Here is a 26,505-nt window from a genome sequence, read left to right as displayed (position 1 = left end):
TCTTGCGATATTAGACAAAAACCTTTTATTGTTAGTCTAAGCATTTTTTATGAATAATTTTTCATACATACTTATACACTAACATCAATATTTTTATGTTAATATTTTTCTTTTACTAAATTCATTAATTCTTTTCTAGTTTATGCTCACTCGATCCTGTAGTGGTACTCTTATTCCTATTGATCTCGAAATTGAACGTACTTTGAATATGATAAGAAGATGAAGAATGGTCGAAGTCAACAATGAGAACCAACATGCTAAGACCAACAAACACCGAAATGGAGGAGGCAATGATACAAGGACAATGTTGGAGATCCTAGCTCTACATAAACCACAAAATAGAAATGAAATCGTTGCCCCATCCATTCCGGCCAACACATATGAAATAAGACAAGTATGATCTACCTAATCCAACAAAGTGCACAGTTTGGAGGAGAACCACATGAAAATCCTAATGAACATCTTGATAAATTTCTTATGTGTGCCAACACTTCTCGGCAAAATGGTGTTTCACCTGAGGCCATCTGTTTAAAGTTATTTCCATTTTCTTCGATAAGACAGGAATTAGAGTGGTTGCGATCCTTGGAAGTGGGATCTATCACGACATGGAAAGGGCTTGAGAAGGAGTCACTCTCATATTACTTCCCACCTTTCAAAATGGTTATGTTGAGGAATGACATCACCTTTTTTCGGAAACTTGAATGTGAGGCCCTTCATGCAACTTGGGCTCGATTCAGATGATTGCTCTGAAGTTGCCCACATCAGGACATTCCAAAGCACGATCTAATAATTACTTTCTATCACGATTTGACTCCCACTAATCCTGCAACTGTGGATCGCTACAAGTGGGGACCTTTCTAGAAAGTTGATAAGTGATGCATACAAGCTCATCAACAAGCTTACTAATGTCAAGAGGATCAGCTCGTCGGACCTTTGAGACATCAAACATTCATCGTTGAAAACAAGGCTCCAAGGAGTTCTATGGTTGAAATGAATAAGAAACTAGATGCCCGGTGACTAAGGACGTCACCCTGAGTACTGAAATGTGTCCCCAAACACAAAAAAAAATCAAGAACATATGAAGGTAGTTCCTTGTGCAAGTGTCAATGGAAGTCTAATGTATGCAATGTTGTGTACTAGACCAGACATCTGCCACGTCGTTGGGATGGTAAGCAGATATCACTCCAATCCTGGACAAGCACATTGGACCGTAGTAAAAAGGATATTAAGATATCTTAAAGGGACTGCAAATTATTCTCTATGTTATCAAGGCAAAGACCTCAATCTTAGAGGATATACAGATGCCGATTAGGCAGGCGACTTGGACGAAAGGAAGTCCACATCTGGCTATGTCTTCTTGCTTGGCAATGGAGCCATCTCTTGGAGCAGCAAGAAACAAACGTGCGTAGCATTATCCACCATGGAGGCTGAGTACGTTTCTTACTCATTAGCAGTTCAAGCAGCGGTGTGGTTGAATAGGTTCTTAAACCACCTTGGCATTACCACCTCCACCGCTCTAGTCATAGTCAACAGTGATAGTCAATCCGCTATTGCTTTCGCTAAGGACCAAAGGTTCCACAGCAAGGCTAAGCATATAGAAATTAGATATCACTTCGTCAGGGACCTCATTGCACGCAAAGAAGTTAGTGTGAAGTACATTTCCACCCATGACATGGTTGCTGATCCCCTTACCAAACCTGTCAAAAGAGATGTTTATGTTAAACATATTAGATCCAGGGATTACATAGGATCTAAATGTACTTTTATATCTTTTCAATGTTTAGTGAACTTGAATTATAAATAAATGTTTTCAGAATTATTTCCAATACACGAGTGCGAATATTTTGTATGTTCATATTTGTTGTTATATATTTTCAAATGCATGTCAGACAGAGAAGTAGCTCACTCACACGAGTGTTTACCCTTATTTTTGTCATATATGACAAATAGAAGGATGATGCCGCTTTTGAACATACAAGAGCACGTTCAATAGCAGAGGCCATTTGTCAGAAGGATGAAAGTAATTTTATCATGGTACAAGATAACAACATACACCTCAGGTATATGTGACAGATTTTATGAAATCTGATAGGCAAGTTTGTGACAATTTAAAGCCTTCTGTCTTTATAGCCAGGAGTGTTCGCTGCAGCACGTCTAAACTTATGCTCTTGCATGGTGTTATAATTTAGATACATGTTCTTCCCTAAGTAGGATTGAACACCATGGCATGTGTATGTGACAATGTGTGCTTTAGCGACCACAAGATGGAAAAGAGCCGATCTCTTATTTTCCTAGTGTGAGACTTACATCTCGAAATTATGATTTCAAGAGATATATTATCCTTGTGACTTCTAGTTTATTCCAGAAGTATAGTTTGATGTAGTTACTTTGGAAAGGGTTACCCTCAGGTTGATGTGCTAATTCCAACCAAAAGGAGCCTAACTGGATAAGCGAGTCAGACTATGATGGACGGAATACAACGAGAAGGAAAGATATCAATTGAGTTCACATCTTGAGACATTATGTTTTCATCGTCCGGACATTTATGCTTTTGAGCGTACTTGTGAAATCAGATGAACTGTAGAGATCTAGATTATTACAGTGGGTGTGATAAGGAATCTGGGATAATACATACACCAAAGGCGATCCATGTTCAAGTTTAAAGGCTACATATCTCCAACGAGTATATAGTCCCAAGCTTGAAACATGCACATCGAGCAACTGTATATCTCCAACGAGTATATAACAATTGAGCTCTCGATAGTATGCCGATCCACATGCCATTAGCAAAAAGGTAAGATTTGATCATTGGAGACCAGTTCTTATTGGAATTGGTTCCATTACGTACGCATGGGAGATGTTAGGATTAACTGAGTATATGGATCAAATTAATCCGACCCGTCCGAAATGGAACGAGCCAGGCCCATCTTATGAGATGGAAGAGAAATAGGGTTTGAGTTCACTATGAATATGAGCATCACCAAACCCTAATAACTAATCTAATCAACACAATCCTAGACAATCACAAGCAGATTGTTGTGCCTCCTCCTCTATTCTCTGCGCCACCCCTCTCTCTCCATCAATCAATTTCCCTAGCTTATAGTATGTGGATCATACTCTCTTCCTCGGCTAATCACCATGTGGTTGATAGTTACCGGTAATACAAGATCGTGGTGATAGTTCCGCTTCCGCTGCTCAGAAATTATTTGGTTCTACAATCAGATATGTCTGAACCCAAATCTTTATTGGATTAGTTGCCGCTAATCCTTTCGACTATGAAATACATATATTTTGTTTTTTTATTATACATATATTTTGTTTTATATGCTACACCAATCGCATATCTCCTTGTTTAAAAAAAATATTTCATAGATTTTATAATTTAATAATAAAATTAGAGATCAATATAATACAATACGTTACACAAGGAAACATCCCTTTAAAGAGAAAAAAGTAGAGAGAGAAGCTCCTCCTTCTCTCTACGTTTTCCTCTCTTTTCTTTGTTTCCTCTCTTTTCTTTGTTTTAGATCTGGTCATTTCAGCTACTACTACCAACGCCGTCACTTTTCAGGTTCATTTAGAGGAGGAAGAAGGAAACTTGTCTTCCTTCTTCCTCCTCCCATTTATATTTTACTTTCTGTTTTTAACTTTAGATCTACATTTTCTTGTTAGTTTGAAGTCTATATTCCTTCTTTAACTTCTTTTTCCGTCAGATCTACACTTGTGAGCTATATTTCTTTCTTTTATTCTTTTCTCGGTCTTAGCAAGAGCGGAAAAAGTTTCTTGTCCGTAGATCTATAGATCTGTGTGGATGCACAAACAGAAAGGACTCAGATCCGAACGTCCGGAAAAGCCTAAATGATGAAGAATGGTTTACAATGGTTTTTCAATGGGATTCGACTTACAAGAAGAATATGACTTCTATGTTTGTTGTACTTGTATCTTTTCTAGTTTTATTGCTCTTTGTAGTCTTTTTATTGCTCTTTGTAGTCTATATATTGCTCCTTATAGTCTATTTATTCCCTTTGTGGGTCTTTGCATGTATGAGATGAATGTTTTATTCCTATTTGTTTCGTGTTGTACCTGGATTTTTAATTAATGGAATGATATATGGTATTTTATCAAAAATATATATATATTTTTTATCCAACTCCTACAAAATGCAATATATTTGTTTTTTTTCACCTAATCATATATTTCTGTAACCAATGAATGATGAAATGATGTAAATATGAAAGATTCATGATAAGATTCATCATAAAAAAAATAGTTTGATAAATTATTTTTTATTGATAAAATTAAAAATAAAATTGTAATATTTTATATGTTAGGATAAAATTGTTTTTTGACGGTAAATATCAAGAGTATTTTTAAATATTACCCCTGTATTAATTTCAATGTAAGTATTATTCATAGCCTTTAAAAAAATATTAATGATAACAATAGGGTTTTTTTTTTTTTTTGAAAAGATGATAGCAATAGTTATATTTAGGTTTTATTTAAATGTTATAGTAAAGATTAATAAATTTAAATTAATAAAAGGCTTAATGTTTCTCCAGCCCCCTTAACTTGTTCAAATTGGTCATTTTACCCCTCCAACTCATCGAATGTCCTATTTACCCCCTTAACTCCATAAAAATGGTATTTCTCACATTCTTAACTTGTCCAAATTTGTCATTTTACCCCTTCTCAACTCATCGAATATCCAATCTACCCTAGGGCTGTCAATATGGGTCACAACACGATAACACGATTCGCGTAACACGGAAATTAAACGAATTAGGGTTGAGATAAATGGGTCTGGGTCATAAATAGGTAAACACGCCTAACTCGTAAAATAAACGGGTCGGGTCATGGGTTGACTCGCGAATTCGTTGTGACCCGTATAATTTAGACGAGTCTATGGGTCGTGTCAACCCAACCCGCGAACCCATCTAACCCGACCCATATAACCATCTAACCCATATATCATGTAAATATAAAAAAGTTTTATGGATATTAAAGTAATTTTAATTTTTAACCCTAATATATATATATATATATACACATATTAGTAGATTATAGAAGATGTTCGATTTCCAATTTTCTTTCCCTAACAATTTGTGCTGTCTGCCTCTCTTTATTGACATCCGGTGAACACTTCAGTCTCTAGCCACAAATAAGTCTTTTGTTGAGTCAACTTCTAGTAGGATATGTCTAACTTCTGATTGTCAGTCTTCTATTGCAATAAATGAGTATATCTGTTTGACCAGACATTTTATTGATAAAAATTGGAATATCCAAAAGAGAATTTTAAACTTTTGTTATTTGACTCCTCTACATAATGTTGTAGTCTGTGTGAAAAAATTCACAATTTTTTGTGTGGTTGGAAAATTGATGGTAGAATTTTTTCACTTACTTTGGATAATGCAAGTGCAAATGATACATGTTTGGACTTGTTGAAAAATTTATTGAATAGCAAGGGTAGTCTATTAAACTGTTGAGATTTTTTTCATATGATATGCTCTGCTCACATTCTAAATTTAATAGTTTAGGATGAGTTGAAAGAAATTGATGACTCAGTTAGAATGCGTTGAATCAAAGACTAATGAACAAGATTCTAATTTTGTTGTTGTTTAAGTTTAATTGAATGTTTTAGTTTTAGTTTATTTGTTATCTGGAATTGAAATTTTTTATTTTGTTTGGAAGTTTTAGATTTTAAACTTTTGATGTTATGTTGTTGAATTTGTTTTGTTAGTTTATATTGGATTTTACTTTTTCATATGCAATTATGCATGTTTTTATTTTCTTTTTTATTTTGTTTAGTTGAATATTTTTTTTTAGTATGGAGTTGCAAAATTAAATGGGTTAGTCAGGTTGACACGTTCAACCCGCTTCTTAAACGAATCGTGCCAAGTCGACCCATTTATTAAATGGGTTGGGTCAGGGTTGGGATAAATGGGTCACCTGAGTAAGTCGACACGACACGTTTACAACCCACGAACCCATATTGACATCCCTAATCTACCCCCTTAACTTCATAAAAGTGGTATTTCTCACTACTTATGATCCTATTTACCCTCTTAACTCCGTAAAATTGTATTTCTTATCCCTTTATAGTAGTAAAAAAAATTGAAAAGAGAAAGAACGAATAAAAAATACAAATAACAAGAACATTAATATAAACAAGTTAAATACATTATACGTAGGGATAATGTACAAAAATAGACCTATGATTTTTAGGAAAGTATCAATTTAGGTTCCACTTACAAAATAGCATAAATATAGGTTTAACGTTTAAAAAAAGTTATCAATTTAGGCTTCGATAACGGATTGTAAATGGTGAAAATACCATTTTTATGGAGTTAAGATGGTAAATAGAACATTCTATGAGTTGGATGGATAAATGGACAAGTTGAGGGGGTGAGAAATACCACTTTTATGGAGTTAAGAGGGTAAATAGGACATTCGATGAGTTGAGGGAGTAAAATGACCAATTTGGACAAGTTAAGGGGGCTGAGAAAACTTTAAGGGGGTGTTTGGTTCACAATGGGTAAGGGAAAAGGAATCAAGAAAGGGAAACTAAAGTAAAGGAAATGAATGAGCATTCATACCCTTATGTGTTTGGATATGTTTAGGAAAGGGAATGCAATTCCACCATATTCCCTTTGTGGATGTTTGGTTCAAACAGGGAATCAAAACTATTTTTTTTAATTTCATATATAATAAAAAAAAATTCAACTCTTTTACTATAGTTTTCATAAAACGTGAAATAACTTCATATATAATCTCAAACAATCCAAAACGTCACTCACTTGCTACCATTTATTGATAATAATATAAAGTTTATAAAAGTTAAAATTAATAAAAAAAAATGCATAAATATTATATTTAAAAATAAAATAATTATTTTAAAATAATTAAAAATAAATATTAAAACTGGATAATATGATAAAAGAAAAAAATTTGGTCATGAAAAGGTAAAAATAAATAATTATAAGGATCAAAAGTGAAATGAATCTAGTGATAAAAAAATATAAATAAAAAAAATATAAGGATTAAATAAAAATAAAAAAAAGTAAAATTTGGTCAAAAAAATATTTTTTGAGTAAAAAAATTAAAAATATATAACAAAAATGAAATTAATCCAAAGATAAAGAAATGTAAAAATAAAAAAATATAAAGATTAAAATTAAAATTAAAATAAGGAGTAAAGTAGAATTTTATAAGGAGTGTAGGTTAGAAAGAGAGAGAAAAGGGAATAGAAAACTTTAGGGGGGTGGGGAATGAGTTAGAGGAGTTAGGGGTAAACCCAAAACTAAAAAGGGTAAAAATAATCATTTAATTAGCAAAACAAACACCAACAAAGGGAATGAAGCTTCCCATTTTCCTTACCCTTTCCTGAAACCCCCAAACCAAACGCCCCTAAACCTTAATAAAATTTAGAAAAGAAGTAGCATGATATGAATATTATACATATAAAGACGAAAAAGAGTAGGAAATATTTGGAAAAGATAAGGATGGTAAATTAATAAGGTAGCATAGCAGTGTAGAATGGAGTGGATGAAATTGAAGTTCTCGAGATAGAGATAGAGAGAGAGGTTATAGGCAGACACGTGTAGTTAAAATTCAAAGTTGGAGGGCTCCCTCCCATTAATGACACTCTGATACAGATGTCGTCTGTATTATTTGAATTTGATGCGACTTATGGGTACGGTGTGGTGTGTATTCACTTCACTATACACCTTTCCTTTTCTCCACCGACTTATACCACGTTTCATTCATTCCGCTGCCCTCTATTCTCTCTCATCTTTAAAGCATCTCAGACTCCTCCTATAACAATCACTTTGATAATTATAAAAATTATTAGATTATAGTGAGTGTTTGAAATCTCTAAATAATATTGCTATTTGTTGTTTTGGGAGAATTACAAAACTAACACATTTTAAGAGGTAGTTTACATTTCTAGTTCTTTTTAAAAAACTAATAAAAACTAACACATTTCAACAAGTAACTTTCAAGTTTGCCCTCATATTTTTCCTTAATATAACTGTGTGTCTTTTTCTTTCCATCTCTCTCTTTCTCGCGCTCTTTCTCTAAAGAACAAAACAATCTACAGAACAACTACGAATACTACAACAATCAATCCAACCCACAGTTCATACAACAAAATTTCTACAATCATATAAGTTTTTCATTGCTTTTTAGTTTAATTGAAAAGATTTAAATCTTAGCTCAATCATTGTTAAGATCTAACAGGTTGTTTCTCTACAATCCAATATATATTGTTTCTCTTCATTTTTCATGTTTTTACTGATCGTGCGAACCCCAAAAACAGTGACATTGTTGTCTGAAAATACATTTTAGTTGGAATATCAGTTTCAGACATTTTCCCCCAACAGTGTCGATATCTGACAGATATCGACACTGTAGATATCTGTAGATATGTGTTGTCGATATCTGTAGATATCTATAGATATTTGTCAATATCTACAAATATTGACAATACATTTCTACAGATATCAACAATATTTGTCGATATCAACAAATATCTACAATATCTATAGATATCTACAAATATATATCTACAATATCAACAAATATCTACAGATATCGACACTGTCGAGGAAAAATCTGAAACTGATATTCCAACCAAAATGCATTTTCAGATAACAATGTCACTGTTTTTAGGTTCGCACAACCAGAAAAAATATGAAAAAGGAAGAGAAACAATATATATTGGGACGAGATTGTCGGAAAAAGGGTCGTCTTTTTCCTCCTCTTCCGTTCGCCGTTCGTCGTTCGCCTTCTTCTCCTACTCTTCCTATCGCCGCCATTCGCTTCTCCTTCTTTCTCCTCGTCGTTCGCTTCTCCTCCTCTTCCTATCGTCGCCTTTCGCTTCTCCACCTCTTTGAGTGTGCCGCCGTCGCTTCTCGTTCTACCTCCTCTTCCTACCGCAACGTTTGATGCGTTAGAAAGATGAAGTTCTGTTTAGAAATATAAACTACCCCCTTGAAAAGTGTTAGTTTTGTAATTCTCCCTTTTTTTTTTGGGAACTTTCTAATAACAGTGTTTAACTTTTTTTTAATATAAAAAATGATTAGATTGTTTAGTATTGGTCCATTTTTATGATATAATTTATGATTAAAAATAAATTATATATAAAGTAATGATTTATTGGGTTATTGTATCAAATTTTTAAGTTGCTTACCATTGAAGTGTTTTTTAACAAAAGTTATCACAAATGATATAAATGAGTTAGAAAATAAAATATTATATTTTAGTATAATGTGTTAATTTTGAGCCATCTTTATTCAAACCTCTATTGGCGATGCTCTTATTCATTGGCGCTATTTGATAAAGAGTTTTTTTATATATATAAAATTAGAGGTTTGAGTCACTTTAGAGGTTTGACTAGTCAAACTTCTAATAATAGTGTTTGGTGAAAAGATGTTCGAAAGAGATTATTAGGTCAAAAAAAAAACTTATTTTGAAAAAATTTATTTTTATGAGCTTTTTTCAATTAGTTTATTACTTCATCTCTTTTTAAGAACAATTTTACACTTAATTACTAACCCTAAATAAAGGTTTTATTATGTCCTTATTTGACATTTTACACAAACAACTAGTCAAATTAGCTAGTCAAATCAACTGATCAAAAAGATAATCCGCTAATAGCATCTCCAACAGTCTCTTAAGTTGGCTCTTAAATTAAAATTTGAGGGAGAATGAAAAATTAGCTCCAACAGCCTCTTGGTGGCTCCTCAAATCACTAAGAGTCTCTACATTCTCTTTATTAATAGAGAGTCTATCTCCACCTCTTAGTCCATCTTAATTCGTTCTTTATTAATAATTTATTATTGAGCAGTCTCTCTCCTCTCACTATTGGTAAATATAACAACAATTAATAATTTTAATAATAAAATAAAAAATAAAGAGTGAATATAAGGAGTATTATTGGGATGATATGTCTCACTTTTAAATCACTAAGAGTCAATTATTTATATTATTTTTAAAGAGTGTACTAAGAGTCTTTTGGAGATATTCTAACAGTCAATGTAATCAGCTAACCGTTGTTTGTTAAACAGGGTCATTGCCTTGATTCATAAATACAAGTTTCAGTTGAAATCAAAGGTTTAGACCAACTCCCGGACACTCTTAACACACTTTCTATAAATAATATAAATAATTCATTCCTAGTGATCTAAAATTGACTAAGACATATAATCTCCAATAATATTATTCGTATTCACTTATTGTTTATTATTTTATCATTAAAATTATTAGTTATTGTTATATTTCCAATAGTGAAATGAGAGAAACCCTTTAACAATAAATTATTAATAAAAATAAAATAAAATAAGGAGACATTAAAAGATGGAGGGAGACTTTCTATTAATAGATATTATAGAGAGACTCTTGATGATTTAAGGAGCTATTAAAAAACTATTGGATCTAATATTTAACTCTTACTCTTTTAAATTTTAACTTAAAAATCAAATTAAGAGCTCGTTGGAGATGTTCTTGTACCACTCCAAAAGTGTTTCCTATTTTTTACTACATCCAATTCTGGTGAAAAATCGATTTGAGAAATAGTTTAAAAGATAGAATTGAATCCAACCGTTAAATTAGAAAAAAAATCAATTTTATGTGTTTTTCGATTAAAGAGTTTTAATATTTATATTTGCTAACATTACTTTCGAATAATGGTAATTTTTACATTGTTAACTGTGCGATTTGGATGTGAACGTGTTAGATAAATTAATTTTTAATTAGTGAGGACAATTGACTTTATGGTTTGTGCGTCAAAATTTGAATCCTAATCAAAATGATTGGCGAGAGATGCAATGATTGAAAAAGTTCATCTTTAGTTCCTAACACTGTTATAGAAATTTTGCTAGATTATTTAAAACTATTACATATTAGGGTAGTGCAAATAAGTAAAGGACAATTAAGGAAAATAAAAGTGTGACATTGACATGAGATTTTGTAAAAATGAGTATTTTATTTATGTAAAACAGGTCTGAATACAGATGTTCAAGGCAAATAATTACGATTGTATCAATTTCTATATCAACGTATAGTTAATCTAATTGTAAAGTTGAATATAAACAAATCAATAACTTGAGTAAGAATTGAATTGCAATAATTACGATAAATGAAATGAAATGAAAAACTCAAACGACAAACTCGGAGTTAGAGTTGGCTATATCGGCGAGGCATTGAATTAACTTCGATTTTGGATCTACGAACACTTCGAGCGATCGGCACAAAGCGGGGTGGATTTCTTCGGGTTTCTGATTCAAACAAATATTGACCGATTGGAAAATGGAACGAGTATTTAACTTTCGGAAGATTTGGGTCGGATTTTGGATGACTCGCACGGAGTTTTCGGGAATAGAATTGAGTAATATGAAAAGCTAAAATGAAGTTCAGGAAGTTAAGAATGAGTTCAGGTAAAAATTGGGGACAAAAACGAACTTTGGAGGCTCGGGAATGCAAAACGAAACAAGTGGACAGATTGTATAAAAGTTGGGCAGAATATGTAAAATGTTTTAGGGTGCAAAGAATGACTCGTAAAATGGATTTCCGAACACAGGATCAGACAAAACTAAAGCTTAAATAGAAGTTTAGTATGTTAGGAACGTGTGCGTATAAAAATCGAGAGAAAAAAATGGGAACTCTAAATGACTAGTCAGAAAGTGTAAAAACTAAATAGAAAATTATTTTTGTGAATTTTAAGTGATGGAATTGTTAACTTTTAGCTAAGGATCGACAATTGAAAATAAAGAACTTAAAAATGGATTGCTAAATAACTGAATTGAGGCTAAAAGGAACTTTGAAAATGAAGTTGGAGCTGGAAAGCAGGAACAAAGCATAAAGTCTAAAGAGAATTGACATAGTATAGGTGTTTTGGATTGTTTGTTGTGGTTTGAGATGGAAGGTTTTGGTTTTATTTATAGTGTCTTAAGATGGTTTGTTTTTTTTTTGGTAGAAAAGGAAAAGAAAAACGAATAACAACAAACTACCCAGGAATTAGCCTAGGGAAGCTAACCCCAATCCTATCTTCTAAGAGAAGATGAGAGATGAAACTAGGGGAAACAGGAAGGGTAGTAACGCCTAACGTCCCTTCATGGCCCGCCGCCGCCAAGCGATCAGCAACACGATTCTGCTCTCTAAAAATGTGTCTGAACTCTACGAACTCAAAGGAGGAGCAAAGCCTTATAATAGCTTTGATGAGGTTGCGACTATTAAGACCCATAGAATGATTCTCAGAAATCATTTTGATTGCTTCCAAATTATCAGACTCCACAGAGAGCCTCTTAACACCCAGCCTTTTAGCAAGATTGATTCCAGTAAGAATAGCCCAGAGCTCCGCAGAAAAGGAAGAACCCAACCCTAAATTCTGGGAGAACCCAGAAAGCCAGACGCCCCCTACATCTCTAAGCACACCTCCAGCCGCAATCTTACCGTTACTGAGGCAGGAACCATCAGTATTCAGCTTCACAACCCCCTCTCTTGACCTGCTCCATCCCACGAGATGGACATCACAACACTGAGAGGCTCTGGCAAGGGACTCTCCTTTGAAACTATCGATAATAGAGAAAAGTTTTTTCGAGAAGAAATCAGCTAAGTTTGTCATAAAAACAGTTTTATCTCCAAAAATCTCCTCGTTTCTCCATTTCCAAACTTGGTGACAGATAATAGCAAAGAAAATGTCACCATGCTCCATGTATGGAAGCAAATTTCCTCTAACACCATCAGAGAACCAGTCGACCTCAGAATGTGCCATGAAGGAAGAGAAAATATGGTGTGGGAGAATTTTCCTCCAAACCTCTTTACTATTAGAGCAATCTCTAAGAGCATGGCACAAAGTCTCAATATGGCCTCTGCATCTACTGCAAGCTCCAGAATCAGCCAAGTGCCTTCTGTGCCTATCCGAATTAGTAAGAAGCCTGTCCTTAACGCCCATTCACAGGAAACTCCTAATACGGAAAGGAACTTTAAGGGTCCAAATCGACTTCCACACATCCGAGGGAGGATCAGATCTAAAGAGAGAGAAAGCTTCAAAGGCCGATTTGCAAGAATAAACTCCATTGTTAGTCAGCACCCAACAGTGCCTATCCAAGTCTTCCTCTTGATTACTCACCTTCACTCCCCGCATTCTAAGGAGAGTCTCAAGGCTAAAGAAATTATCAAACTTTGACCAGATCCAGTCCCCTTCCGAGTCAACCACATCGGCAATCCTCCAGTTGCGTATATCACTAGGCGGGGGGGAAGAACACACCTCAATTAACGGTTTATCCCCAATCCAGTTATCAAACCAGAAACTAATGGACTTACCATTCCCCACCTCCAGGCCAACTCCCAAGCAGAACTCATCAAACACAGCACTAAGTCCTTTCCAGAGGAAGGAACAATTAGCAACTCTCTCTTTCGGGCCCCCGAAGATTTTGTCTTTCTACATTAAATCAACCCTTAATTTCTATTTTTGCTCAACTTTTTGCCATTTTATCCCACTTCTCCTTTGTCTATGGCTTAGGCCATGTTCTTTATCACTTAATTTCAGTAACAATTAGTTCAGTTCAATTCAATTCAATTCAGTTCAGTTAAGCAGCAATCAGTTCAATTCAGTTCAGTTCAGCATTCAGTTTCAGTATTCAGTAATTTATCATTATTTATTATATTATAATTATTTATATATAATTTATTATTTATTATTATTATTATTATTATTATTATTTATCTATAATTTATTATTATTATTATTATTTATAGTTTATCATTATCAATAAATTAGATAAAAGTCAAGAAATGATAGTTTATTAAAGTATATATCGTTTAATAAAAAAAATTAAAACTAAAGTATGCATCCATATTTAAAAATTAGGAATTGCATCCATATCAGTTATCATATACGAAGGCCTTTGATTGCTCAGTTTGAGTTAGATGGGGAAATTCAGAGGGTGGAATACGAAGGCCTCCATACGGCTTGCACCTTCTGTGGTAGATACGGCCATCTTAGAACAGAATGTTGCTGGCAAAGTGCAGTCCCTGTAAAGAATCCCGTCGAGGCTTGCGATATGGTTGTGGGAGAGACGGAGCAGAGAACTGATGGTGAACCTCGTGCCACGGAGTTCCCAGCGATGCCTGATTCCGGAATTGATAACCAGGATGCAGGTTCGGAGGTGTATGGCCCCTGGATGCTTGTGCCTAGACGGAAGTATCCTGCCAGAAACTCGATGCAGGGATATGCTAATAAAGGGAAACCTGATAGTGGGAATGAAGCAAATCCAAATCCATTCGCAGGGAAGCAGGGTCTAGAACAGGGAAGCACAAGCAAAGGAAAATTCACTGGATTCAGTGCTTTGGTGACAGATAGAAGTGAGAATGAGATTACAGGAGGCAAGATCACCCAAAAGCAGAAACACAAGGGGATGGGTAAGCTTGCTAGTAAACAGAAGGAAAATAAGGGACAAGGGTTGGATATTCACCCAAACAAGTTTGCAACCCTGGGCAATGTCTCGATGGACATCGAAAAAGAAGGTAGTGTGTTTATTGATGGATTTTGGGAGAATGAATCGTCGGATACTGTGGTTGGGAGAGGGAAGAGATCCAGGTTTTCTTTGGACCACAGAGAACCACTCAGTTCTCTCAACGCTAATGTGCAACAAGAAGAGCTTGTTTTCAAAGGGAATGATAGGTTGATTCAGAAGCTAAGAGAGAGATCTGTAGTGCAAAGTTTGGGTAAATCGGTAAGATTGGAGGATCAGCCTCCAGGCCGGAATCTGAATTGATCTGCCTTGGGCACCCCGTTCCTGTTATCTCCTTGATTATGAAGATTATCATCTGGAACTGCTTTGGTGCCGGTGGCACTAATTTTCAGAGATCTTTAAGATACATGGTAAAGGTTCATAAGCCCGATATTGTTGGCCTCCTTGAAACTCGGATCCCGGGTTCTCGGGCGCTGGTTATGGGTAGGAAGATGGGGTTCAATAGATGCGAAATAGTGGAAGCGGAGGGTTTTAGTGGAGGAGTTTGGCTGTTCTGGGATGAAGCCCATGTTCAAGTTAATGTGAAGGAGAAGAACTATCAGTTTATTCACTGTACTGTTGCGTTAAAAGAAGGGGAATGGAAGGACCAGTTTTTTGACTTGACGGCGGTTTACGTTAGACCTCAGCTGGTGCATAAAAGAAAATTCTTTGAGGATACTTGTCAGCTCAACAGACACACTACGGGTCCCTGGCTTCTTTGCGGGGATTTCAATTGTATTAAGGATGGAAGTGAGAAGCAGGGAGGGTCGATCAGAACGCTGAACAGGTGTAATCCCTTCATCTCTTGGATTAATGACCTTGAGCTTGTGGATTTGGGGTACGAGGGGCCAAAATTTACTTGGTACAGGGGCTCAACCCCAAGAACCCGTGTAGCCTGCAGACTTGACAGGGGTTTGTGTAACTCTGAATGGCGGCTTCGGTTCCCTTCCGCAGTAGTGAAAAATCTACCGAGATCACAGTCTAACCATACTCCGATTTTGATTGATGTTCTGAATAATTCTCATAGTATCAAAAGCCCCTTTCGCTTTATGAACGCCTGGCTGGAAGGTACTGCCGTGAAAGATTTGATTAACCACCACTGGAATGATACGGCCCCCCTTGGAAGCACTCTGAGTAGCTTGGTGGAGAGGCTCCTGGAGTGGCACAAGACGGATTTTGGAAACCTTGTTAACCGCAAAAAGAGAGCTTTTGCTCGTTTGGGAGGGATTCAGAAGAAGTTGGCTATTTAGTGCACTAATGGGATGCTCCGGCTTGAAAATAAAGTTAGGCAAGAGCTAAATACCATCCTTAAGCAGGAGGAACTCTTCTGGGCGCAGCGATCTCGTGTGCAGTGGCTCAAGGAGGGGGACAGGAATACCAAGTTTTTTCATTTATCAACGGTCATTAGAAATCGTCGAAACTGGAAGATGGGGCTGCGGAGTAACGAAGGTAATTGGATCTGGGATGCACAGGTTTTGCGCTCTATGGCTGATAGCTTCTTCTTCCAGCTGTATTCAGATGAGATGCCTAACAAGGTCCCCATCCATTCGGCTCATGGTTTTCCTGAGATCACTAGCTCGAGTTACACAAAGCTGAACCAACCGTTTATAATGGAAGAGGTGAAGAATGCTCTCCGGAGTATGGCCCCCTGGAAAGCTCCTGGGCCAGATGGGTTCCAAACAGGATTCTTTCAGCGGTTCTGGGACACGGTTGGAACAAGCACCATGGTGTGTGTTCTTCGTGGGCTGAACACCGGGGTCCTCGAGGAGGGAATGAACAGTACCCTTATCTCTCTTATCCCAAAAGTCAAGGATCCTGACAGCCTCACGAAATTCAGACCAATCAGCTTATGTAATGTTAGCTACAAGCTTATCACAAAATGTATTACGAACAGACTCAAAACTATCTTACCTGAGGTGGTTGGTCCTATGCAGAGCAGCTTCGTCCCGGGTCGTCAGATTTCAGATAATGTGGTTCTAATGCAGGAAACTATCTTCTCCTTCCAACGCAAGAAGAACAAGAAGAAGCAAATGCTCTTGAAGCTTGATCTTGAAAAGGCTTATGATCGGATTAACTGGAATTTCTTACAAGATACCCTGAACAGGCTTGGCCTTCCCCCAGGGCTAATTTCTGTGATCATGAGCTGTGTTACTACCCCGACCATGCATGTTCTGTGGAATGGAGAGAAAGGGGATGGGTTCAAGCCGTCTAGGGGGCTTAGGCAAGGGGATCCGCTGTCTCCTTATCTCTTTGTTCTCTGTCTTGAAAGGCTAAATCACCTCATCCAGCATGCGGTGGAAGCAGGGGAGTGGGTCCCAGTCACTCTGTCAAAGAATGGGCCTAAACTGTCTCATTATTTCTTCGCCGATGATATTGTCTTGATGTCTGAAGCGTCCGTGAAGCAAGCGGAGGTCATTAAAAACATCTTGGGGTTGTTTTGTGATGGATCGGGCCAAAAGGTTAGTCTTGAAAAATCCTGGTGTTTCTTTTCCAATGGCGTTCAGGACCAGCTTAAGAACCGGATATCAGGGGCCCTAGGGATCAAAAGCACCAGGAACCTTGGAAAGTATCTAGGCATTTATCTTGCTCATGAGAGGTTCAACAAACATTCTTTTGACTATGTGATTGATAGAGTTCAGAATCGCCTCACCGGTTGGAAGGAGAAGAGTCTGTCACTTGCAGGGAGAACTACGTTGGTTAAGGCAGTACTGTCCGCCCTGCCCATTTATGCAATGCAAACTTCGGTCTTTCCAGTAAGCGTTAGCAAACGTTTGGACAGCATTAACAGAAGATTTATCTGGGGGAATGAGAGTAGTAGGAGGAAGACTCACCTGGTTAAATGGGAGGTGGTATGCAAAACTAAGGATCAAGGGGGGCTCGGTGTTCGCCAGGTCAGAGAAGCCAATATCGCGAATATTGCGAAATTAGGCTGGAGGATGCTCACTGAACATGACGCAGGGCCAAAGTGCTCAAAGGTATTTATGGGGGGAACAAGGGCGGGCGGGATATGTTCAAAAAACGGAACCCGCAAAGCCTAGTTTGGAAGGGAATTGTCCTAGGAGCGGATATTCTGAAAAAAGGCATTTTCCATCTTGTTAGAAATGGGCGGAACACTCGGTTCTGGTTAGATAACTAGCTTCAGGCTGGTAAACTTATTGACAAAGCTCTTGCCCCCTTGTCGGAGGAGGAGATGAGTCTGAATGTGGCAGATTACTGGGTTGAAGGGCATGGCTGGGATTGGGACAGATTACGTAGTGTGCTTCCTCAGGACGAGCTGCACAATCTTGCCTCTATAGTCCTGTTCAGTAATGATGATAACATGGATATTTGGAGTTGGGAACCGAGAAAAACAGGTAGCTTCTCGATGAAAACGGCTTATGCGCTCCAATTCAACCAATCTGCTGCTATTGAAACGAGTTGGTCGGCTGCAGATTGGATGTGTATCTGGGAAGCTAAGGTAACCGAGAGAATTAAAATGTTTCTCTGGACTATGGGGCATGAGGCTGTTCTTACCAATGCCGACCGGGTCAGGAGGCATATCAGCAGTGATGAGGATTACGGGATCTGTGGATCTAGAGAAGATCTAATTCATCTTCTTCGGGATTGTAGTGAAGCAAGGAGAATCTGGACTTTCTTCATTCCTTTGAATCGGCAGGCAGAGTTCTTCTCAGGGGAGGTTAAACCGTGGATGCTGTGTAACTTACAGGATAGAGGGAAGTGGAATGGTATTTCTTGGGCAATTGTTTTTGGAACCTGCTGCTGGTTATTTTGGAAATGGAGGAATGAATTGGTGTTTGAAGGCGTCAGTCGGGGGCTGACGGAAAAGATTGACACTGTTATTCGCGCCGCGTCGGAGCAAGCTGAGGCGGTGAGGACCTGTCGGAACGCGTGTGCTGCGCCGCCGCATACGCGGGATCGTCTGGTTCATTGGTTGCCACCGGCGGAGGGATGGATCAAGTTCAACTGCGATGGGGCTCGGAGTAACATTTCAGGTCGCGCGACTTGCGACGGGCTCGCCCGGGACAGTAACGGAAGCTGGTTAGGGGGATTTGGGGCCTCTATTACGGGTTGGAACTTGCCAGGAGAAAGGGGTGGAAGAAGGTAATTTTTGAGCTCGATTCTCAATCAACGGTGGAGCTTATCAGAACAAAAGGGTATCGGGTACATCGATATGATTGGCTTCTTGAGAAATGTCGGAAACAGATTGGTTCGAATTGGGATGTCAAAGTTGTTCATGTCCTTCGTGAAGGGAATCGAGCAGCGGATTTTATGGCAAATTTCGCAGGCGAAAGGTGTTTAGGGTATCACGAGTGTGAGAATCCCCCTGCAGGCTTAATGGACATCATTGATTCAGACAATTCTGGTTCGGGCATCCTCAGGAGAGCTCGGAATCTAGATTAGTTTTTGGTTTGTTTGTTTCCGGGGCCTAGGCCCTTCCTTCTGTTCCAAAAAAAAAAAGGAATTGCATCCATATTATGAATTATTTCTCAAATTTACCGAATTTATCAGGGATAAAATTGCACCATTTTAGACGTTAGGGGTAAAATTACTCATGACCCAAAACGTTATTTTTACACTTTAACCCTTAATTAGAATAAAAAGTTAAGAGTTTGTATTCATATGAAAATTTGCATTTAATTTTATCGGCTTTAAATTATATGTAAATTTGAGTTTGTATGTAATTTGTATTTTTAATTTAAATTAGACTCATTTTTATTTAATTTCATAGGCTTTTATGAAGCCAAGATTTTATCAACCCGAGCTTTTATTTGATATTCAATTTAGTTTTATCTTTAATAATATATTTATTTATCATTGATATTATTAAATTTATTAGAACCATTATTATTATTATAAGTTATTAATGTCCAATATTATCATTAAAATTATTTTAAAATCTAATATTATCATTATTGTTAAGTTCGGTTAAGTTCGGTAGCATTGAGTTAAGTTCAGTAGCATTCAGTTAAATTCAGTTCAGTTCAGTATTCAGTAGCATTTAGTTCAGTTCAATTCAATTCAGTTCAGTTTAGTTCAGTTTAGTTTTTTTCAGCGATAAAGAACAGAGCCTTAGTGTGTAATGGAACTTAGTCCTTAAAGTTGACGTGAAAGGTCAAATTAGCGTATGACCAAATCAGCTCTAAAACTATAATATATTTTTGATACCCGAATTTTATCATGTTTAAATTTTGACACATGGAATCTATTTTTTCCGCAAAACATTTTGGCAGAAATAAATTTTGATATATTTTATTTATATAGCTCAAATTTTAGATAAGAATTAATTGAATTCAGAATTCAGAATTTTAATTTTATAAAGAATAATTTAATATTTTTACTAATGAATTAATTAGATTAAGTGATAAAATGTGAGAATAATAAATAAAAGCCAAAACTACATGAACAAAGAAAATCTCTAAAAATCTCTCGAAATAGAAGTATGAATTACGAACAATTAATTTTGATAGAAGCTCCTGAAACAGAGGAAAAAAACCTCACTAACCTCCTCAAAATAGTATTAGTGCATTGATATTCTGTACGAGCGTATAAACTAATGCGATGACTGTAAAACATTCTGCGGTTGCACAGAATATAATAGTTTTAAGTATAAAAATCGAATTCAGGTATCAAAATGTAAAAAAAATATAGCTTGGGTATAAAAAATGTATTACTTTTAGGGCTGATTTGATCATGGATTAATTTTGGCAATTCGTGCCAACTTTAAGTACTGAGTTGATACTAAAAGATTGATTTGGGCTAAACTGACCCTGCATATTAATTTGAACGGCCAATTTGACTCTTTATTAAAAAAAAAAAATCTATTATGTGGATGTTGGTGATATTTTCGAAATATCCCAATTTTCAACCTTGATATACAAGTGTGGGGATTAAAAAATAGTAAAAATAATGCGGATATGTCAGAGAAGCTAGTTCTCAAAGGGTAAAATGGTAATTGAATAAAATAAATAAATAAAATGCGTCCAAATAACTTGAATTCTAAACGAAAAGCGATTGACAGCCGTTTCAATGACTGGAAATAAAAACAATGGTCTTGGGTCCCGATGTTGCTTGACAGGTCGGTCGGAAAATAATTCTTTAAGATACGGTATCAAAAATAAAAGCAATAAAAACGACACAAAGATATACATTTTTTAATTTTTCTTTTATATTTTTTATTGATTTCATAATTTTTTCAATGTTTTTGGATTACAAATAAATATGAGCATAAAGCATGAAAATTACAACTTGAAAATAAAACTTTAAAGTTAGGAATATTAACAAGTCATAAAAATAATATGCACGGGATCAAATGAAATTAACTGATCTTGTTGACATTGCCGGGATGCGTGAAAATGAGCCCTGAAACTTTGGAAACTCGTCTCGAGGACCGTCGCGTTTGTCGGGTAATTCTAGGCAAATTTTGAGTGACACAAAAAGTTCATGGACTTAAACATTAATTTTCCATTTAAATAAAAAAATCAATAGCAATTCTAGGACGAAAATAATGATTTCGCGGGACATTTGGGCTCGATTTCGGAGGCGCTAGAGATCGCATTTAGCCGAAACGAAAGCTAATATTTAAAGTTTGTGTGTACAAATGGTCTGGAATTGGAATTTTGGTAAAATATCGAGTAACGAGTTCGAAATAAGTTTTTGAAAATGACTTTAACAGAATAGTTGTTTGATGGTTGTAAAACCAAATGCTTGATTCTGTGTTGTGGAGGCTACTTGGAGAACGATTTTGAAGGCTGTAGAGGGTTGTTTTTCACGAAATAAAAAATTGGGATTTCGAGATTGGATATAATTAAAGAGATCAAAATTAGTTCAAGACAAAATAGTGAAGTAACTAGCGCAAAATAAATTTTAGAAAAGAGCTCTCTAGAAAAGTTGTTTGATAAATTTTCAAGAATGAAAAATTCAAAAGTTTGTTTCTGGATCTTTTTAATTGATTGGAATCGATAAAAAGTTTCTACATGATTTAGAACGAATGTGTAAACTAATAATGACCCAAAAATGGGGTTTTAAGGATCTCGGTTTCACGAAAAATTGCTTGAAGTTTTGAGAAAGATGACAATGGTGTATTTTAATCTAGACTATGAGAGCTCGAATTGATCATTGGGCAATATCAGTAATGATTAAACTAAGAGGTAGCAAAAATCGAATTGAGATTTGGTTGAGTAAACTAAGACAATTTAGGATTTGAAGTTTCTGAATTTTGGAAGCTTTATTGAAGAATCTGAGAATCTAATTTGTAAAAATAGGCTAGTATGGACTAAATTTAAGCTAAGATGACGAATTTGAGAGATTAAATATTGATAATATGTTGGATTGATCCAAAATAGGATTGATTTGATAAAAATGGTTGTTGTTGATTTTGTTGGGTGTTTGATTGGGGGATTGGAATGAATGATTCAAGCTATATTTATAGTTTTTTGAGCAGCTAATTACATGAAAATAATCTTTAAAAATCTCCTCCATGATGTCCATTATCTTCCTATTAGTCAAGGGAAGATCATTGGTGAGTTTAGAGCTAAAAAAATGGAGTTGAAGCCATGAAATCTGAGTTTGAAGAACAGCCGATTTTCAACCCGTTTTTTAAGCACTAGTGAACTTTGAAAATTTTCACATGCTTCAATATAGCTCCGTTTTTTATAAGTCCTAAGTCTACGTATTTTCGCATACATATTCACGTCTATATTAATGCATTTAGCTTAGTTTATGATAGGTTTTGGAAAGATTTCACTTGTTTGTTCATGATTTGTACAGAGATAGGTCTAAAACAGATAAAAACTCAATATGAAGAAATATCGGCAAGAAACGAGCGAAAGATAGAAGAAAGAAGCTAGAAATAGGGCAAAATCACCTGTCACATTCGTGACCTACCTGTCCCGAACGTGACATGCTCGAATTTCCACCTGATGACAAAATCATCTGTCGCGATCGTGACCCCTGTCGCGATCGTGACAGACAAATCCATCAACTTTGCATTGCAAAGCATAGTCACGAACATGACACCCCTGTCTCATTTATGACTGACGTTTTTACTGCAAAAAGACATGATTCTTCAGCACAAAGGCATCTCCTTCAATCTGAATCATCATTCTTCTTTACCACTGGCTGTGACTCTTCATAACAACACTTGAAGAGGTATCATATATAATCCTCCATCCATTATAAGAAGGATGCTCCTCTATCCATTTAATATACAACAATAGAGAAGATAAAACAATACATGTTGATAATATGCAGAAATTCTCAAGAGAAATTCAGAGATAAATTGAAGTTATCAAGATACAATAATTTCTAAAGCTTTTATTCCAGCATTGAAGGAAGCAAGATCGAGAAATACACTTCCTCGAGATACAAGATACAAGATACAAAAGAAAAAGACGCCCAGAGGCTTGACATCCTTACAGAGACAGTAAAAGGATTCACAACCCATATACTCTCATCTGTTACAGTCTTATTCTCTGTATTATTTACTTTTGATACATGATCAACTCTGTCAAATACTTGTTTATCAAAGACACAAATTCAATCCAATGCAAGCTATTCTATGTTCATCATTTCATTCTATTACTGCTTTTATGAATATTCTAGGGAAATTCATATAAGGAAGACATATGAATAGTTATCATTTTATGAAGTTAGAAGAGATTCAGTTCATAAAAGGATAATTGTGTGACATCATCTACTTGTTTTGTTTTTAATCCTTAATTCCTATTCAATACGATAGGTCGAGGAATTAGGATTATCTATCTAAAAACATCCAAGTTATTTAATCCTGGTCGAGAGATTGGATTAAATATTCTTATTTGATACAAATTGCAATAAGATTGAAAAGTATTTGCAGGTTTATATTTACAAAAAAACTTATTTGTATCCCGAGCTATGCACGGAATAGAAATCAAAGAAATCTAACTTAAGTTTTATTATTAATTTTAAATAAAACTATTTTACAAACTTAATTATTCATTTTCTATAAACAAAAAGAAAACGAATTTATAAATTAATCTGTTATAGTAGTCAATCATCGTTCTCTGTAGGAACGATATCTTTTTTATTACTATAAGCGGAACCGTGCACTTGCGGAATTCGAGGTTCAATTTCGTTGTCAAAGTTGTTGGACGGGATTGCTGAAAAATAGCTAATTTTTTACTATTTCTTTCTCCTTTTCTTTTCTTTTTCTCTTTTTGTTATAATTTTTTTTGATGTTATTTCTTACTTTTTATTACATTTTTATTTTGTTGAAAGATGAATTTAATTAAATAAAATTTAACTATAGAGTAAACTTATAGCTTATGTTAAAAATATGCAAAAATTAAATTACCCCCTCCCCCCACCCCACAAACAATTGCCGCCATATTTTATGTATAAAGGATTGAAAAAGAATTTTGCACATAAAATAAATCTTTAAAAATCTAACCCCCAAATTTCTAATTTCTAATATTTTTCCCCAAGTTTTTTGTAATTTTCACTTAAACCTTTCTTATTCTAAAAAAAACTCTTCCACAAAATCAACTTCTCCCCTTCTTCTCCTCACTCCATGCGTCTCTTTCTCTCTCTCTCTCGAAACCCACCTAAAACTCGAAAATCATCTCCAAAACCTTCAAACAAAAACGATTTTCAAGCTTCAAGATCATTCAAAATCATTTAGAATGGGTAAGTATTTCATCTTTTTCCTTTCTATTCACTCATTCTCCATAAAATTTCAAACCTTGAAAAACCTGAAATTGTGGAAAAAAATGGCAATGGATACCCATTTTGGGTTTTGGTGATTTCTTCACTTTTCCTCATAATTTTCTTGTGGAAGTTTGTGATTAGGCTTCTAGGATCATAGTGGGAAGCTAGAAATTGCATTTGCATATGTGATTTTTGGTTTTGGTTTCAATATTTGCGTAAAAAATGTGTGTTCGGGTATTAGTATTTTGGGTTTGTGGAATTTGAATTTGAAGGTGTTTGGGATATGTATATGAGCTTTAGGAACTGATTTGAAGTGAAATGATTCGAAAAATTTGATTTCGACAATTTCCGCCATTGATGGCAGGGAGCTCGACTACTGCTTCTCTGTTTTACATTTTTTTTATGTCAACTTGATTTTTCATAATTGCTTCTCAATAATGATTTTCAAACTTGTTGATAATCATTTGATAATTAAAAAGCAAATGAATTAGCTTGCAACCCGAATTTTAACGAGTTTGATTGCGTTCTTGACAACTTCCTCATCACATGCTTACATGATTTCTGCCGGTTCATGCCTTGGCAAGAAGATGAAGCTTACCGAGGTAAAACTTGTATGAAAATTGATACTGCAAGTTTGCAAGTTGTGTGATGAAATCATTTGATAATCTGCTGAATTTTTCTCTGAATTCGTAGGACATTCTCATGGCGTGCGGACCTACAGCTGAAGCCGATAAGTTGCTGCCATTTTAATTAAATTGCATAAAATTGATCTTGAGTTGCAGTTTATTTGACCTTATTCCTGAAAATGTTGAAGTTGAATCCAACTTGTATCCGTGTAAATCCCCTGCTTGCTGAAATTGTTTTAACTCCTTCTATGAATTCCCGACTTCATTTTCGTTTTTAATAAACTTCTTTGAGCTACTAATTGGCATAAATAAATTGAATTGTCACTTCTTTTTCACAGGAATCATGCTTGACTGATATCCGTCTTTAACTTGTTGAGCTTGGAGTTGAGAATCCATTGTGATGATATGGATTTATCGTTTATGACGGATCCTGCCCCCCCTCGGGGCATCTCCGAGCTTGTATGCCATCAGCGTGCAAATGTTGTTATCTCGGATTTGATGGCGACAAAATTGAGCGAGTGGAAAAGGCTACATCAAGCTTCTTCATGGCGATTGCATTTTTATCTCTCACAAATTTTTTATTCTTTTTAATTTTTTGGACATGTAAATGGACTTTTATTGTTTTTCTTTATTTTTATTTTTTCTTTTCATTTATGTCTTTTGCCATTTCATTTTTTACGTTTCCATTTTTTTAAATGAATTCTTTAATTACCTCTAAGCAAGCTCACAATATCAGTGATGCTAATTAATGATTTAAAAGAAAAACTAAAATGTAAAATGACGTAAAAAACGGAACAAAAACAAAAATAAAAGGCACTGTTTACCTCGTCGGCTGAATGAATTTGGTATGGCATTGAGAAGTTTCTCGATTTCCTGTTTAACTTTCGCCCCATTTCCTTGTTCATTCGTCGTGTCGTTTGTTTGAAAGGTTTAAATTTAGGCTTAATTGGAAACTTGTGCTCAACCACATGGTTGTCAAGTCTGAATATTTTGTCGTAGTTCCATACGCAACAATCTTTGAACTCGTGAATCAATTTCAGAATTTCCTCCTTCAAACTAGCACACAATAACCGCTAACAAATATGATACGAGGCTCGACTTTGGTTCCTAGATTAATTTCTTCCAAGGGATCAATAGTCATGGATCCCTCATCTTCAAACTTAGGGTCGACCATCTTCAAATCTTGGAGTTGAATTTCCTCCTCGTACAAAATTAATTCTAAGGAACTCATGGGGTTGTCACTTTCCTTGATCTCCATGTTGTCAACATTGCTTCTTTGTACAATTTCTCCATTACTCGATGCATCTTCAATTTTTTTTATAGTGGTCGATGCTACCGCTTTGTCCTTCGGTTGAGACAAAATCATTGAACCTCTTCAATGATAGCCTCACTACCAATTGGCCTACGGTAAGGCACAATGGCGCACATCTTGAACATGCTCTTCATTTGATTAGCGCATGATGTTTTCTTACCTTTGGCTCGATCTTGATTGGACCAATTATATCCTCATACAATCAAGACTCTGCCATATCTGAATGTATCTCAAATGATTTTTTGTTTGCCCAAATCACCTCCATGTCGTGTCCTTTCCAACATAATAAAAGTTGGTGCAAGGATGATGGAATGCACGATTTGGAGTGGATCTAATCTCATCTGAGCAAAGCTTCGTAACTTACCGTTGA

At 35.6% G+C, this 26,505-nt stretch overlaps 1 long non-coding RNA gene across 2 annotated transcripts; it reads left to right on the top strand.

The window, feature by feature from the left end:
• The first annotated feature begins 24,182 nt into the window (after positions 1-24,182).
• Positions 24,183-25,494, top strand: LOC136205249 (uncharacterized). Of its 2 annotated transcripts, XR_010675868.1 has the most exons (3): positions 24,183-24,799; positions 24,891-25,032; positions 25,162-25,494. It is a non-coding gene; the product is annotated as an uncharacterized lncRNA (long non-coding RNA). The 2 variants fall into 2 exon arrangements; XR_010675867.1 differs by having other exon boundaries at positions 24,891-25,494.
• The last annotated feature ends 1,011 nt before the right edge of the window (positions 25,495-26,505 follow it).

The sequence above is a fragment of the Euphorbia lathyris genome, chromosome 9, assembly GCF_963576675.1.
Source record: "Euphorbia lathyris chromosome 9, ddEupLath1.1, whole genome shotgun sequence".
NCBI lineage: Eukaryota > Viridiplantae > Streptophyta > Magnoliopsida > Malpighiales > Euphorbiaceae > Euphorbia > Euphorbia lathyris.
The sequence above is the reverse complement of the archived record's forward strand: the minus strand, read 5'-3'. Positions and strand labels throughout refer to the sequence as shown.